This window comes from Ahaetulla prasina, chromosome 9 (genome assembly GCF_028640845.1).
Source record: "Ahaetulla prasina isolate Xishuangbanna chromosome 9, ASM2864084v1, whole genome shotgun sequence".
NCBI lineage: Eukaryota > Metazoa > Chordata > Lepidosauria > Squamata > Colubridae > Ahaetulla > Ahaetulla prasina.
The window spans coordinates 31,068,080-31,085,207 of record NC_080547.1 but is presented as its reverse complement, the minus strand read 5'-3'; the positions used below and the strand labels follow the sequence as shown (position 1 = coordinate 31,085,207).

Here is a 17,128-nt window from a genome sequence, read left to right as displayed (position 1 = left end):
TTTTAGGGTCAAGCGTCCTTCTTGCAGGCAATCACTCCTTGATTATCCTGAAAGACCAGAGAAATACATGAAAAGACTGATGCTCATTCTCAAGACATAGGACAGCTTCTCTTCAGACAGCATGGAAACCATCACTCAATAATGGGCAATGTTCAAATATTACAGACTGCCATTCTCAGAGGGACTGAACAGGGAAGAGTTCTCAATTTATTAAACTAGGGTTTGTTTTTCCCAATTAGAAGGTTCTAATCTTTAAAGAAAGCATATGGCAGCATGGACCACAACCAGTGCCAAGAGGATGCTCCTTTCTCTTTCCAGCCATCCCCCCATGAATCCAGTTCCTCTAGCCAAAATGGCTTCTACCTATATTTGGGAGAAGGGCTGCCTGTTGTACTCTGAAACATTTGACATATCTTCCAAGAGTTACACCATAGGGATTGAACGCTTGGGGCTTGGGTGGAGGGGTGTGAGAACGGGAAGATGGCAATGCAGGAAGGGTTTGTCTTCCTGTAGCATTTCCTGCTTTCTGGACATTTTCACCCAAGCCAGTCCTGAATATACAGATGTGCTGTGCTCTGCGCAAGCAGATAGTTCTCCTTCTGCTGGTAAGACGTTTTGAAATTGAAACAAATAAAAGAAGGCTTAGGTCTTGCCATTTGGTACATCGGAGTTAGGTTGGTCTTGCTCTACCTTCCTGCAGGGAAGAGTTTTAGTTTGCATTCAGCAGTCTGTCTGCTTTCATGAGTCACCTGTGGTGGAAAGAAATGGATGTAATGCATTCCTCCTCCTCCTCCTCCTTTCAAGAAAGCTGTTTAAATGATGCAGAGACTCGAGCAATGAGCTGGCACACAGAGGGCGGGTCATGACTGAACAGCTCCTGCTGCTTTTTATGATGGCGTAGAAGGTGCAACCAAGCTCCTTGTAGCCTTTCCTTGTCTATGTCATTGACATGATAATTGTTCCTGCCCCAAAACCTTCCTCTATTTTTTTCCTCCAGGAATATCTTAATTGGTTGAAACTAAATGTGGTTAATTTGCAAGATTATTGGAGAACATTCTCTGTACTTGAAGAACAAAAGGCAAAGAGTGAAGCGGGGTCTGATGGATGCAAGAATGGTTAACAAGAAAGGAAAAGTACATAGTGAACAGTGCTGTTGATGAGAAGTAGTTTAAGCTAGGTTTCCTTTTCTTCTTACTATATCGTGCCTTTAATCTTTTTTGCTCACTCTTACCTTACTCTTCCATAACGATGTTAACTCCCCACAATATTTATTCATTGGCTTTATATCTTGTCTTTCCTCTTGGAGATGTGCCAACCAATTTAGTATTGTGATCTGCCACTGACAACAACATTGTGAGATGGGTTGGATTGAGAACAAGCGACTGATCCTAGAACACCCAACAGGTTTTAGGGTACAGATGAACCTGAACCTGGTTCTGCTGGTCCTAGTCTACAGCTCTTTATCCACTACATCAGGGGACTCCAACCTCGGCAACTTTAAGACTTGTGGACTTCAACTCCCAGAATTCCTCAGCCTGGCTGAGGAATTCTGGAAATTGAAGTCCACAAGTCTTAAAGTTGCCAAGGTTGGAGACCCCTGCACTACATCACTCTATTTCATATGATAACATTCTATTTCATATGATAACATTCTCAGGGGTGTCCTGCCTCCCACTGCACCATTCTCTAATGGTCTGTAACAACGCCAGCTTTCCATGCTTCAGTTAAATCTCAAAAGAAAACTTCAGGGGGGCAAAAGGTATATCCCAAAGTGAAACCTTGTAGGGGAATTCTTTCAATGGGGCTTTTTTTGAATCAGGAAGTATGGTCAGCCAGGGAGGCTGTAGATTGTTAGAGAGATGTGTAACAGGAAATAACAGTAATACTGGTGTCCTCCACCCTTTAACAATAAGGAAAGCTGAACAACTCTGAAGTAGTTTGAAAGCACCCTGAGATTGACAAACAGACATCTTTCACAGGTTAAAATCCCTTTCTAGAAACTGAAGGACTAGAGTTTTGACTGTATATAAGTCATAACTCTTAGAAATTAGAGCAACTGAATGACTGGTTTAAAAGAACACTGCTCCAGCAAAGTGACAGATGAAGGAAGATGGTTTCCATCTGCTCCTTTGATGCAAACATGGCCAACTGCCTGCCCGACATTCCTCTTTAATTTACTTTAATTATTGGAGCAACCAGTTGGGTTGTGGGAATTGAAGAAAGGATTGGCTAGTTGAGTCCTCTCTTCCTTTTGAGCTGTCAATTGTATGTTTTGACAAGAGGCTGGCAATCACAGGCCTGGGAGATGTTTGTACCAGGTGAGGGTGGCTTAAAGTTATAGAAAAGATAAAAAGATGTATTATCATGTGATTTATGTTACATGAAGGATGAATAACTTGACCCATAACCCTTTACAACAGCTTTGTCTTTATGCTGAGGTCAAAGGTAAAGCAAAGAATATGTTTGACAGTGTTGTCAATTGGCAACTGGGCTATAGCCTCACTAACCGTTCATAGTTTTATCACATTGTGTGACTTTATATATATTTGCCCCAGATTTAAACTTCAATATTCCTTCAATCCTTAATCCTCAATGAAACAGATATTTTGTATTTAATGAGAGTTATTTACATCTACCCTTTTAATTATTGGGACATCAGCCAGCTTTCTTTGTATGGTATATCCAGCGTAGCACCTTTTTCTCTGTCATTCTTATAGCCTATCATTTTTAAAAAACCAAATTTGAGTCAGTTCCAGTCTTGTCTTGTTAAACTTGTTCTATACCATCTTTTAAGCCCAATCTATCTTTAATAGAAGACACTCTTAAAATTAACTGCTGGGTCCATTGTTCACAAACATCCCTCAATACAACCAATGTTAAAGTATTTTGCTCAATTCTATATTAGTAAACATTATCTTTTAATTGTAATATTTAGTGCCTTATGGTTCTCTCTAGTATCCAACCTTCAAAATCCTATCATTTTCTAAAAATATTCAAAACAAAAGCATTTTCCTATGAGAAAGATTCTTATAATTTTTTTAAAAAATCTTAATTCAAGTCCATCAGGCCCCTTAGTTAAACTTTCATGTAAAGCTTCTTTCACTAAGGATTGAAGGAGCCTTACCCAGTATTCTAAAACTTGCCATTGTGAAGTTTTCAGAAACTAAAAAAAGTTTCTGAAAAAGATTATAAATGAGGTTTGATGAACCTTATGCCCATAAAAACTACATTGCAGCTGTGAGCTTGGTTGGAATCCGTCAACTTCCAGCTGCTCGATTCGTTGACCACAAACACCTTAGTTCCTGCAGATTATTTATGAGAAGCCGCTCTCCGGAATACAAATGGCAATCTCACAATCTCCTTTTTCTAGAGAGGTTTCATTGCCCAGAATTCATTGTGTGGCTGCTCATCTCATCACAATGCTTTTGGAAATATCTAGTTTACCACAAATTGTCACTGATGGTCAGAGCTAGATTTTTAAACCAATTCAAAATATTGATTAATTTGGACTTTTGAATCAATTTGGACCATCAGTTTGATACGGATTTTTTAAAAATTCAATCAATTTGGACTTATGAATCCATTCAACAAAAAATGTGTCTGCATGTGCACAGAACCCATCAGAGCATGGAAGCAAGTCTAGATATTCTAGATAGATTTATGGCTATCATTCAATTCAGCTTATTTATTTGACATGCTATTCTGATGACACATATTGAGGATGTTGGGAAATAGAGGAGCAATGAATGGCCCTAGTCATCATGGCTATTGGTGAAAGATCAAGAGACTTTTTTTCCAATTTTACATGAAGGGCTACATGTCGCGAACCTCTGGGTTAATAGCTGAAATAGAAGTTTGAAAATGGAAGAGGAAACAACTAGATCACACAGCTCTTTGAGACAGTTTACTTAAACCGTGTGCAAAACAACCTGCATACAATATAGACTTAAATTGGCAGGAAACCAAGTTGTGAGATTTTCACCCTCCCTCTTTTAAAGACTTGGCATGGTTGCCCCCCCGTTCTTGATAAGGTTGCTTCTTTATTTTGTCCATTATCTTCACTCAGAATGTGTCCTTGCTGTTGGAGTAGAAACTTGGTCTGGCACAAGAGGGAGAAAGAGCATTCAGATGTGGCCATAGGATCATGCAAACATTCCACTGGTTAGATGGATGGTCATATCTATATCATATTTATTTGTTTAATAAAATAACATATATATAAATGAGTAGTAAAATTCTGCCCATGGCTGGGAAATTTCAGATGTGAGAGCAGAATGAGAAAAGGAGCAAATATCACAAATACCATTCAGTCGTTCCTGACTGTGCGGACCATCCATTTTTAAGAAGGTCCATTTTAAAAGCCCACTGCCTGGCAGGATAGTCTGAACGCCTTTTCTGAAACTTATCAGTTGTGGCAGCTTGGAAGCCTGGCATAGGTGCCAGCTGCACTGCCTTATCATGGTCTCCAGCTGGCAAGGCTTCCGATCTTCACTCTAGAAGAGCATCATACCATTCCCCACTCCTGGGTGGCCCTATATTTTTTCAAGAATGACTAAAGAATTTCCAATAACAATAGAATATGCTACTTAGAAGTAGCCATATGAAGTTATTCCTGATAAACTATTGGTCCATCTACTACAGTGGTAGACAAAGGACACATTCAACATTTAGAAGAGAGGGTCCCATGGATGAGACTCTAAGGCTAAATTGGTAGGACTTGTCACATAATCTGGGAAGGGGCAATGACTAGGAGAACATATTCAACCACAAAGTTAGATTTTCAGTATCATTTTGCTCCCATCTAACGATCATCCAGATTTTTATATCTCAGAAATGCAGGACCTGAATTCCTCTGCCATGGACCAGGAACATAAAAAATATCAACAGGTCAGACTATTTGCTCAGTAAACTGAATATTGGCTGGGCTCCATATAATAAAATATAATGGATTCAGCTTGTTTTCATTTTAGTGTTTTATGTGAATTCAGCCAGTGAAATTTCTAAAGCATGTTTAATCGCTCAGTATGATGCATCAGTCCAACATACTGTATTTATCTAAGAAAGAGAAATTCAACAAAACATTAGTTAGGGCGATACATGGACCCAGATTTAGAAGTTCCACAGACAGGCAAGGCAACACCCCCTTGGTATTTTGGGCTCCAACTACCATTAGCCACAGCCAACATAGACAGAGTCAAGAGCTTGTGGCTGTTTACACTCACAGGAAGGTGTGTCAACAACCTGTATAGGACAATATTTTCCTTTTACACAATTCAGAGAGAATGATAAAGAGGGGGAAAGGATTTTCCTTGACTAAGTGATTGAAGAATATCAATTTCATAGGATGTCTGAGAGAATACATGAAGAAATAACCAAGTGCTTAGAAGGATGTTCCTCCAGAGAAATACTTTTAGGTGGCACCATTTTATGGTTACCTACCTCAGAAGACTTTTGGATCAATGGGGTTTCTGCCTGCTGTCCTTCTACCACCCTATGTGAGATAGTGAAATTGATCTCTGAAAGATTAATAGCTGATTGGCATCTTAGAATGCAAACTAGCTCCCTTCCCCTCTATCTCGCGCTCTCTCTGTGTTCATGCCATATTAGGCAAGTTCCCTATCACTCTATGGCGCAAATCAAGGGTGTCAAACTCAAGGCCCCATAGGGTGCTTAGATCTGGCCCGCAGGGCTGCCCTGGACACAGTGAAGGACCATCCTGTGGTGCCTCTGCCAGCGAAAGCGGAGCTTGGGAGGACTGCCGCAACCCTCCCAAGCTCCATTTTCACTGGCAGAAGGTTGCAGAAGGTAATTGCAGCCGAAAACAGAGTTCGGCAGCTCATTTTCACTGGCAGAGCACTTGGGCCGCCCCGACACAAGTGACATCGAGCTGGTCACATAAACCCTGGGCCCCACCCCCAGGTTAAACATAACCCTGATACAGTCCTCAATAAAATGTTGGATAACCATCTGACTGAGATGGTGTAGGGTTTCCTGCCTGGGCAGGGGGTTGGACTAGAAGGCCTCCAAGGTCCCTTCCAACTCTGATGTTATGTTATGTTATGTTATGTTAAAATCGAGTTTGCCACCCCTGACTCAAATGAAGCAAAAAACTGACAAGCAGATGGGTCTTTCCTGGTAGAAAGTCAAAATGATTGGAGAAATGTGATTATGTGGCAAAGACAGGAAATAGCTTAGGGTCATTTCCTTGGGTGTTCCATATAACTAACAATGCAGCTCTTTCTACAAGGCCAGCACAACAGGTTTGAATTCACTTGAATGCTGCGATGCAATGGTCATTCAAATCCTAGATGTTTAACATACTCCATTCCATTGGGTGTATTTTTAAAAAAAAATTAAATCCACCTGGCTGACTTTTTCAACCACAAGAAAATTCTCAAAATGACTAGTATACTCCAAGAATCATACAGTAGTTTTTGTTTTTTGTTGTTGTTGTTGTTGTTTTATTTATTTGAATTTATATCCCGCCCTTCTCCGCAGACTCAGGACGGCTTACACTATGTTAAGCAATAGTCTTCATCCATTTGTATATTATATACAAAGTCAACTTTTATTGCCCCCAACAATCTGGGTCCTCATTTTACCTACCTTATAAAGGATGGAAGGCTGAGTCAACCTTGGGCCTGGTGGGACTTGAACTTGCAGTAATTGCAAGCAGCTGTGTTAATAACGGACAGACTTAGTCTGCTGAGCCACCAGAGGCCCTTGATAAAATTGTAGTTGTGCTCATACCTTGTGCGAAGACATGGTGAATTCAAGCACGTTTTGTGGAATAAAACCTAGTGCCTTAGGTGTAACATGATAGCAATCTTCCAATATTTGAGGGACTGTCCCAAAGTAGAGAGGGTCAACCCATTCTCCAAAACACCTGAGGACAGGACAAGAAGTAGCGGCTGGAAGATCATTAAAGAGAGAGCCAACCTAGAACGAAGAAGAAAAAACAATTAATTTGTGGAATGGCAAATGGCAGAAGTTGTGGATGTTTTGTCAACTAGAGGTTTTCAAGAAGAGTTTGGACAACTATTTTTCCAAAATGATATAGGTGTCCTGTTCAAACCGGGGGGGGGGGGAGGGTTGAAGTAGAAGAACTCCAAGGTCCTGCCAACTCTGTTATTCTATAGACGATGTTGGGTTTGCACAATATAGAGTTCTTAAGGTAGAAACAGGTTTCCTATTCATTTTCAAATATTATTTGAGCACTTTAAAAGATGTGGTGAAGCCAGATCTACAGTGGGAAGCAGAGAGATAGGGACACATAGACACTTTTTTCTTGTTGTTGTTTTTTTCTTCTAGAGTAACAACTCAAATTCAACATAGGAAAAGCAAGAGAATTGTAAACTGGAGACATGGTTAAATAGTAGCACTAGGTGATTTTTTTAAACATGTTCTATAGGCTTACAGCTCATTATTACTAATACTGAGGCTCATTACTACTAATGTAATGGATTTATTTTATTTGTTCTAATTGTGCAAATAATACACTTGTAAAAAAATCTATGAAGCTGCTATTGAAGTGTCTATTCAGGAAAGATTTAAAGATTAATCCTTAAACCAAAGGGCAGAAATGGAACGTACAGCAGGTACTTCTCTAGAAGAGACCCATTGATCACTGTTGAATCATAGAAAATTCAAGCTGTGTTCTTGAATGTTGAGGATGATTTCTCCTGTGCTTTGAGATGATGGGGTTGGAACAGCATGGAAATAATCATATGAAACTTGGTCACAGAGGTGCAGGCTATACAGGACAAACATATTTAATCTTTCTTCCCTTTCAGTAGTTTATAACTTGCGTTCTTTCCCTTTAATTAATGACCAGTGATAAAGATACATCTATTAACCTTTCTGTTTGAGTATCCTGCTATGTTACAAATACTTAATTCAGTGTGTTCCTGTTTTGAGCTCTGGATAGATGCATTGCGGAAAGATGTAATGTGGGGTTGAACCATCATGATTTGTAAGTACTGTTTTATAGCACAGCATGATAAGAGTACTGAGATAATAGTTCAGCAAGGGAATGCCAAGCAGACTTGAATGCATTGTGGGAACACAGCCATGAATAAATGGTCCAAGAGCCTATTGAAATTTGAATTATTTCTTGGCTTACCCAATAGGTTCTTTTCTTAAGATCTTTTCTCTCTCCACCCCCCCTCCTTCCCTCCCTCCCTCCCTCCCTCCCTCCCTCCCTCTCTCTCAATTGCATTTAACTCTTGATCCTCAGCATGGCACCTGAGGGTGACAGTTTGCCCTTTGACACAATTCTTGGCATCTGCCAAAACCTTTGCCCAATATTTTTATTTAGTCTCGTTCAGTTTAGAAAAATGAATGGTATCCTGAGACAGTTCAACTAGCCAAATGGGCATTATTTGAAAATAAAATGGTGGTGATGAAGCCCATTGCTTCGTTCACTACCACATGAGCCTTTTTTAATTAGCCACATCCTCCATGGCAACCACTTTAGGAGAGTGCCAACCACAGTCTTTTAAAATTCCAAATGAGCTTATAAACCCATAAAGGTAGGTGTGGTTTATTGAACAAGTCTCGTGGCTGAGTTTACATTCAACACAGCATAATAAACATGAATATGCCCAATACATTGACAAATGAATATTCTGGACTAGAGCAATACTGACTACAGAATGGATCAAACTCAATCTGGCCAATTTTGGCAAGCATGACTGGCTGGGGAATTCTGGGAGTTGAAGCCCATACCTCTTAAAGTTGACCAGGTTTTGCAACATTGGTTTAAACTTAAACTCTACATAGGATCCTTTGCAGGTATGAAAATATGACTATATCTCTGTAATGGAGCCTTTTCAAGGAAAATCCAAAGAATTTTTTTTCCCCAAAAGCAACTGTTGCTTTGTTTTTCCTTGAAGACATTTTTCTTCTCATCCAAGAAGCTTCTTCAGTTTCTCCAGAGTTGTCTTTTTTTGGGGGGGGGGGGAAGCACCTTTGAGACAACAATGACTGAGAATCTCCATAGACATTTTCAAGGAAAATTGTTGGGTGTGATGCTGAACTGGTTTCAGAAATAGAACCAAGAAAGCTTAAAAATAGCACACATTTTGCGTATAAGACATTCCCTGTCACCTCATGTTAAATGGAACAGGAACACTAGATGGGCAAAATCGTTTCTTCAACAGTCCAGAAAGCCTCTTCTAATCAAACCAGATTAATCTAACTTAATCTAATCTAATCCAAATCTAGTTTCCTTCAGATATAATATGATATTATTTCAAGATATTTCAAGCAGCTTGGGCCAAGCATATCTTGAGGGCAACAGCTTAGAAAAAAAAATGTTTGATTTGTAAAATGTAACTCTATAGTGATCTGTTTGTGATCTTGACAATGAATTAGCTTGCACAGAATGGTGGACAATGAAGGAGAGCTATGTTTAACTGATATGGATATATATTAATACAATGGTATCAAGTCATCCGGGCCTTTGATCCCAAAGTTTCCTTTGGTAAGTTTGTACTTTTAAAACAGAAGGAAACTTTAAAACCTGACATGCAATGAAATGTTGATTCCACAATTTCCAACCCTCATGTATTGTTGCTCTGGACCAAAACATATGTGCATGCGTACCTTTGGGATGAATCCAAGCAGAAAGCCTGCTGGAAACACCTTCTCAGCCACTGCATTTCTCAGGCTGATGACCCCTTGCCCTTCCCATCCCAAATCTCCTTTTCAGAATTGAGATCTGTAGAGTAATCCTCCCTTCTGCCTTCATTTTTTTTTTCTGTGACCGCTTTTTGTCCTGAAAGGGAAAGCTCATGATCGTGCTAGAAAACAGCTCCCGCTCTTCCTTCCTGAATGGGTTCACATGGAACTACGAAAAAGAAAAAAAGCCACAGAGAGAGAGAGAGAGAGAGAGAGAGAGAGAGAGAGAGAGAGAAAGAAATGGATTATACACTTGGTTGGCTGGAGAGCTGACTCACCCTCAAAGGAGTTTGTCAGGGCAGCTTTGAGAGATGTGCGTGGCGAGCGCAGGCCTTGTTCTTTTGCTGCTGTTCACCTCGGAGCTGCCATCTGTGGAGCCCACTCCTGAACTTCTTGGCATCCCAGAGAGGGAGAGTAATAGCAAGGGGACCTGAGTGGGAGGGAAATGAGTAATGTAGCCTTTGTGGTTCGTTCTCTCTGGGTTTTGACTTTAGCCTCCTCGTAGGCAGGAGATATTGGCGGCACTTGGAAGTAGGAATGTACAATCCCTGTTCTTCCCAATCTGAAAGCTTTCACATCAACAAGGTTGGGAGATAAAGATCTTAAATTTAAGAATTAAAATAAAATAAAAATTAAGCAGGATGTAGCTGGAGGGAGTAAAGCTCACACAGGGAGGAAGTGGGGTGTTTGCTATTCCATTAGTCACCTCCAATGTGCCACATCACCATTGGGCTAGTTAACAAAGCCATGTCTTCAAGGAAGGCCAAAAGGCTGGCAGCAGTCCAGCCTTTTATTTCTTCCAACTTAATGAAATATTAGGAGGAAATTTCTATATAGTAGTTCTGCTTTTCCATTTGTTTGGGCAGCCCTAGCTCAAAAGGTGAGTGGAAATCCTTCTTCTCCTCCCTCCCTCCCTCCCTTGAGTTTGCCAAATTAACTGCAGCATTGATCACTGATAATGCTGCTTTATCACTGGTAAGGGAGCCAAAGAACTTCCTTGTGCCAAGAAGTAAATGTGGGTGTTAGCATTGACGTGCCCAGCAGGCCATAGACACAGACCATTAACCTGCTTTGCTCCAAGGCATGGGGAGAGACGTAAAGAGTCATACACGGATCCCTTTTGCTTGTTATCATTCCATTTTTAACTTCCTTGTCAGAAAGAACAACAGTGCTGTAAAGTTGGCTGTTGAACAGCTTGAAGTTTGTGGCTGTTTACCAAGCATTCTGTTGTTATTACTCTAACCTATGTAACACTGTAGGACATCAATGTCCATGGAGATTCTCAATGGTGTAGGACAGGAGTCTCCAACCTTGGCAACTTTAAGACTTGTGGACTTCAACTCCCAGAGTTGAGGACTCTGGGAGTTGAAGTCCACAAGTCTTAAAGTTGCCAAGTTTGGAGACCTCTGGTGTAGGACATCTGTGGTTGGTGTACCCTGGCATTGCTCATGTTCACCCTTTCTGCAGTTGGTCAAGCAGGAACTTCAAGCTTCGCAGGAAATAATATAGTGGTAAATGAAGAATTGATGTAGAAGAAGAAACGGGAGTTAAAATTATCTGCAGTGGTCTACATGAGCGCCTCTTCATCAATTGGATTTAATTGTTACATTAATCATAACTAATAGAGGCCTTTGCTTCTGTTAGCTGCTTTTGACAGTTTGAGTAGAGATAAGAAAGTTAATCTTCAGTATTAGTTATAGACAACAGTGCGAAACCTAAGGACCACCCTCTCTCAAAAGTGATCTCCCAACTTTAATGGGTTAAAACCCAGATTAGTCTACCATATTTGAATTCTCAATCTGGTAGAGGTAATCTTCCATTTTCAATAGTTCATTTAATGATTGTTTGAAATTACAACAGCACTGAAAAGAGTGACTTATGGTCATTTTTCACTTTTATAACTGTTACAGGATCCCCATGATCAAAATTCATATGCTTGGCAACTGATTCATATTTACGATTGAATAATCAGTTACCAAGCATATGAATTTTGATCATGGGGATCCTATAACAGTTACTTTTGTGACCTTCTGAAAAGCAAATCCAGATTCACTTAACAATCACATTACTAACTTAACTGCAATGTCTCACTTAACAACTGTGGCAAGAAAGGTAATAAAATAGGGCAGAATTCACTTAACAAAATCCGTTTAGCAACAGTTATTTGGTACTCGATTGTGGTCATAAGTCAAGGACTGCCCGTTTTAGGCCCTCTGGTTGATCTCAGTTTCCAGCCTCTCAAACCAAGGAAGTCTTTTTCATCAGTTGCTTCCCAATCCTATTACCCCAAGATAGAAAAAGTCGAATGATATACCAGGCAGCTTGATCATATTTTTGGGGTGCTTAAAGCAAAGCAACAGATTTCCCCACTACCTTTCTTATAATTCTGTATTATAATTATAATTCTGTAGCCAAGGACATTGAAAGTGTGTACAACTACACATCAGGAAGGTGTAAAATGGGGAAAAAATGCAACGCACTATAGGTGAAAAACTGTATTATCATCAAATCATAGTGACAGAAAGAATGCTTCCTACTAGAGCAGGAGTCTGCAAACTTGGCTCTTTTAAGACTTGTGGACTTCAACTCCCAGAGTTCCTCAGCCAGGTGGCCAGGTGGCTGAGGAACTCTGGGAGTTGAAGTCCACAAGTCTTAAAAGAGACTTGTGGACAAAAGAGAGTGCAGAGAAGAGCAACAAAGATGATTAGGGGACTGGAGGCTAAAACATATGAAGAACGGTTGCAGGAACTGGGTATGTCTAGTTTAATAAAAAGAAGGACTAGGGGAGACATGATAGTAGTGTTCCAATATCTCAGGGGCTGCCACAAAGAAGAGGGAGTCGGGCTGTTCTCCAAAGCACCTGAGGGTAGAACAAGAAGCAATGGGTGGAAACTGATCAAGGAAAGAAGCAACTTAGAACTAAGGAGAAATTTCCTGACAATTAGAACAATTAATAAGTGGAACGACTTGCCTGCAGAAGTTGTGAATGCTCCAACACTGGAAATTTTTAAGAAAATGTTGGATAACCATCTGACTGAGATGGTGTAGGGTTTCCTGCCTGGGCAGGGGGTTGGACTAGAAGGCCTCCAAGGTCCCTTCCAACTCTGTTGTTATGTTATGTTATGTAAAAGAGCCAAGTTTGCAGACTCCTGTACTAGAGATATTGGAAAAGATTCAATTTGCAGTAGGCAGGACTGAGTGGATGTACAGATATTCTGACTTGGTACAGTTCACTTACGTGACCAGTCAAAGTTATAACGGCACTGAAAGTCTGGTGGCTCAGACTGCTAAGACAGTCTGTTATTAACACAGCTGCTTGCAATTACTGCAGGTTCAAGTCCCACCAGGCCCAAGGTTGACTCAGCCTTCCATCCTTTATAAAGTAGGTAAAATGAGGACCCAGATTGTTGGGGGCAATAAAAGTTGACTTTGTATATAATATACAAATGGATGAAGACTATTGCTTAACATAGTGTAAGACGCCCTGAGTCTTCAGAGAAGGGCGGGATATAAATTCAAATAAAAAAATGTGATTTATGTCTGTTTTTCACACTTATGACCACTACAGTATCCCCATGATCATATAATCAAAATTCAAATGCTTGACAATTGACTCATATTTAGTCGTTTGCTGTGTTCCGGGATCATATAATTCCCTTTTCTGACCTTCTGACAAGCAAAGACAATGGGGAAGCCAGATTCAGTTAAACAGCTGTGTTAGTAACTTAACAACTGCACTGATTCACTTAACAACTGTGGCAAGAAAGATTGTAAAATGGAGCAAAATTCACTTAACAAATGTCTCACTTAGCGGCAGAAATTTTGGGCTCAATTGTGGTCATAAGTCAAAGACTACGTGCATAGAAAAAATGTTGTTCTTATAGAAATGGCAAGTGTGTAAAAGTAAAAAGTTGAGGCTGTGATGTTATTATCTTATTCTACTATGCTAAAAAGAGTCGGATGTCAATGCTTTTCTCTTTTTCCCCTCTTTTCCTTTTTCCTCCCCTAATTTCCCATCATTTACACTTTCCTTTGTATTTTATATCGTGATAAACTAATAAACATTTGATGAGATATAGAAATGTTTTCTCTGCAATTTGCTTAGCTGTAATTTTTTGAAAATGCACTATAGATTCACTATAGATTCACCCAGCATGCTCAATCAGAAGCTCAGTCTGTATAGTCCAGGGGTCTCCAACCTTGATCCCTTTAAGACTTGTGGACTTCAACTCCCAGAGTCCCTCAGCCAGCAAAGCAGGACTCTGGGGGTTGAAGTCCACAAGTCTTAAAGGGACCAAGGTTGGAGACCCCTGGTATAGTCTGCTAAACCCCATACTGAGGTCTGTTTATTTCATCTTACACAATTGTCAACGCAGCAAACATATTGATCCCTACCGCTAGTACCTGTTGATGAATCAATTTATGGTTGTGTGTCCTCCTCTGCGTTAGCCCTGTGTTACTCCGAAATTGTGTCCCCTCCCCAAAAAACCAATACAAGGAACAGAAAGAAGTGGACCTGGCAGAGATCACCCTGCCCACCCTTCCCACCCAGCCCCCTTTAAAAAAAAACTCAATTTGAAACTTGTAAAAGAATGTCCAGACATCTATGTTCTTATCAAGAATTCTTGCTGACGGCAGACATGAGGTAAGAGTAGCCCTTTAATAAGATTGTTATCAGGCTTCTTATTAAAACGGAGGGGCGGAAGGGATCCTGAGAAGATGGGTGGTGGTGGCAAGACTTTGGGGTGGAGAAGAGCTCTTTAAAAGTTGGCAAGGCTAAGCCCAGCTATTGTTGCGAGCTAGGAAGAGGAAGTCCAAACGTCCATTTAACAATCTCACCCTGCGTAAGTAGAGCTAAGAGAGCCAAAGACTGAAATTTTCCAGCCAAATCTTTTTAGCTCGTGTTACTCCTTTACAGGTTGGAAAAGACAGTGATGGGAGGATTCCAGGTGCTTTTGGCTAGACTTCGCCTTTTATTCTGTTTTTTCATCGCTGCAAAGCTGACGTAGTTGGTTGTTTTCAATTTCATCTGGCAAAGGATGCTTGCTTTAACCCAAACTGCAGCTGGAAATCTTTACCCCATTTACACTGATGACTAATCAGCTTTCTTTCGAGAGGACCAGAATCAAAAGAGAATGAGGTTCCTGGACATGTTTTGCTTCCAAAAAAGCAAAACAATAGCTCCTTTTACCCAATCCAGGCAACCCAGTAAGGAATGCGCAGTATCTGGGTTTATGGGCAGCAGGCTGGAGATAAACCATGATTTATAAGCCCTAATTAGCAGAGTTTGGTGAGTACTCTAAGCCCCCAACCTTTTGGGCACCAGGGACTTCCATAGACTGGAGGGTGCATGCCTGCAACCCGCAGATGGGGCTTCACTAGTTTGTTTCTGACATGCCGTGGCCCAGTGCTGGTCCATGGACCAGGGATTGGGGACCCCTGTACTAACTAGAGTGGGTTCACAAAGTTGCCAGATTTGGAAACTCCTGCCCAAGACTAATGCATTCCTTCTGAATCCAGCATTCCAGCAGATATTTTGCATCAGTGTGAGATGCATTCGCCTTTAGCAAGACAGAAGAGGCAGAGGCGCTGAAACTAGTGGAAGAAACAAAGTGCTCAGGGCTGTCCTGTTATTTACTGACAGGAGCCCATTCCAGCTCTTGACGCTCAGCCTATTCATAGAAGAGGAAGTGAATCGATTCCAACAGGAAGCCTTTGCCCAGCCTATTCCCTGGAGGGCTCTGAATTACAAGGACTCTCCACAAGTTTTGTGAAGGGTCTGTGGCACATGGGGTCGGCATTTCCGGTTTGGCTTACCTTGACATCATAAGGTGTTTTCTCTTGGATGGGAAACATTCAACGGAAGAAGTTCTGCCTGGCCAGCCATCAGCTCTGAGCTATCCAGAGGAGTGCTGATGTCATATCTCCGCAGGGATTACTTCATAAGTGAAGCATTTAGGCTGTGAAGGGAGGGGAGCAGGAGGGGGAGCAAGGGAAGAAAATCAAATCCATACATCTCCCATCCACACACACACACACACACACACACACACACACTCCCCAGCAGTCTCCCTTTTTTCCAAAAAAAGTGGGGGGCAGAAGCACTTGTATAGAGCCATTTCAGGCATAAGTGGTAACTAGAGCCTTTGAGTCTTTTGAATCATTTTAAGTTTAAAAGATCCAGGGATTTCCTTCACTTCTCTCACATTTAATCCTGATTATTATACTTGGTTGGTTGTTTTTTTGCAACATTTTAAAATCCAGAAGATGCTGTTTGGAGTTCTGTTGCTCTACTTTTCTCAAAGGCCAAACCATAGATTATTCTGTTTGTAAAGGCAAGAAAGAATCAAGAAATTCTGCAGTTTATATTCCCATTCAGATGCCCTAAGACAGTTCAGTGTCCCTGTTGAATGGTTAGCTGCCTCCCTGCATATTTTCAGCCTATGGACCAGAAACTTGTATGATTTAACTAACAGAAGATTCCAAGGTTGCCAATCCAAGCCTGTTTGTGGGAAAGAGAGGAGTAAATATATATGCTTCCATATCTAGCCTTGGCAGTTTAAATACATATGCATCTGACTATATCAAGATACTAAGCTAGAAGCCATATGGGCAAAGTAGAAGAAGATGAAAATGATGATGATGATGGAGGAGGAGGAGGAAGAAATGAATCAGCAAGGCGGATGACTAAACAGGATATCAAGTGTAGTGACTTTCTATGAGTCCTGATTGTTGGGCATCACACTGTTGCTAACTGATGCAAATCTGGGTTCCAAAATTCCTGATCAGTCACAGTTTTATGTATTTGTCTGTTTGTTTAGCCACCCAAATAAATTGGTCACCTCTCACGTAGGTGGGTGGCATGGTGGCTCATCAGTTAGATGATGGGCTTGTTGGTTGGAAAGCCAACAGCCCAAGTTTGAGACCCAAGCACCACATAACAGGGTAAGCTCTCGTCCTCGCCCCAGCTCCTGCCAGCCTAGCAGTTTGAAAGCAGGCAAATGCAAGTAGATAAATAGGTACCACTTTGGTGGGAAGATAACAGCGCTTCGTGACGTTAGGCTGGTCACATGACCATAGAAATGTCTTCGAAGAGCGCCAGCACAAGGGCCTTGAAACAGAGATGAGCAGCATGAGCAGGGAATGAATGAACAGATGAGCAGGGAATGAATATGAATAAAAATGGAGAAGTTAGAAAACAAAGGGCGAAAAAAGATGTAATTTAATAAAATAAGCAAAGAAATATTAGGAAAGGAATAAAAAGTTGGGGGAGGAATATTTTGCAAAACTTGTAACTAAGAAAAATATATTTGAATAGTTTGAATGGTATAAGATAAGATCACTACTTCGTTTATGAATGATGTTTGTGTGGAGGGAGGGAAATTAAAAATCAATAAAAACTTGTATTAAAAAAAAACAATATCCAGAGACCGTATTGGACAACGTG

The 17,128-nt window shown here is 40.7% G+C and overlaps 1 protein-coding gene and 1 long non-coding RNA gene across 3 annotated transcripts in view; one reads left to right on the top strand and one right to left on the bottom strand.

The window, feature by feature from the left end:
* Positions 1-17,128, top strand: part of LOC131203695 (G protein-coupled receptor kinase 5-like) — an 87,707-nt gene that overhangs the window by 20,415 nt on the left and 50,164 nt on the right. The window lies entirely within an intron of this gene.
* Positions 4,110-16,456, bottom strand: LOC131203697 (uncharacterized). Its single transcript, XR_009156454.1, has 3 exons — positions 15,499-16,456; positions 9,960-10,111; positions 4,110-6,939 (listed from the first exon to the last, which is right to left on the bottom strand). It is a non-coding gene; the product is annotated as an uncharacterized LOC131203697 (long non-coding RNA).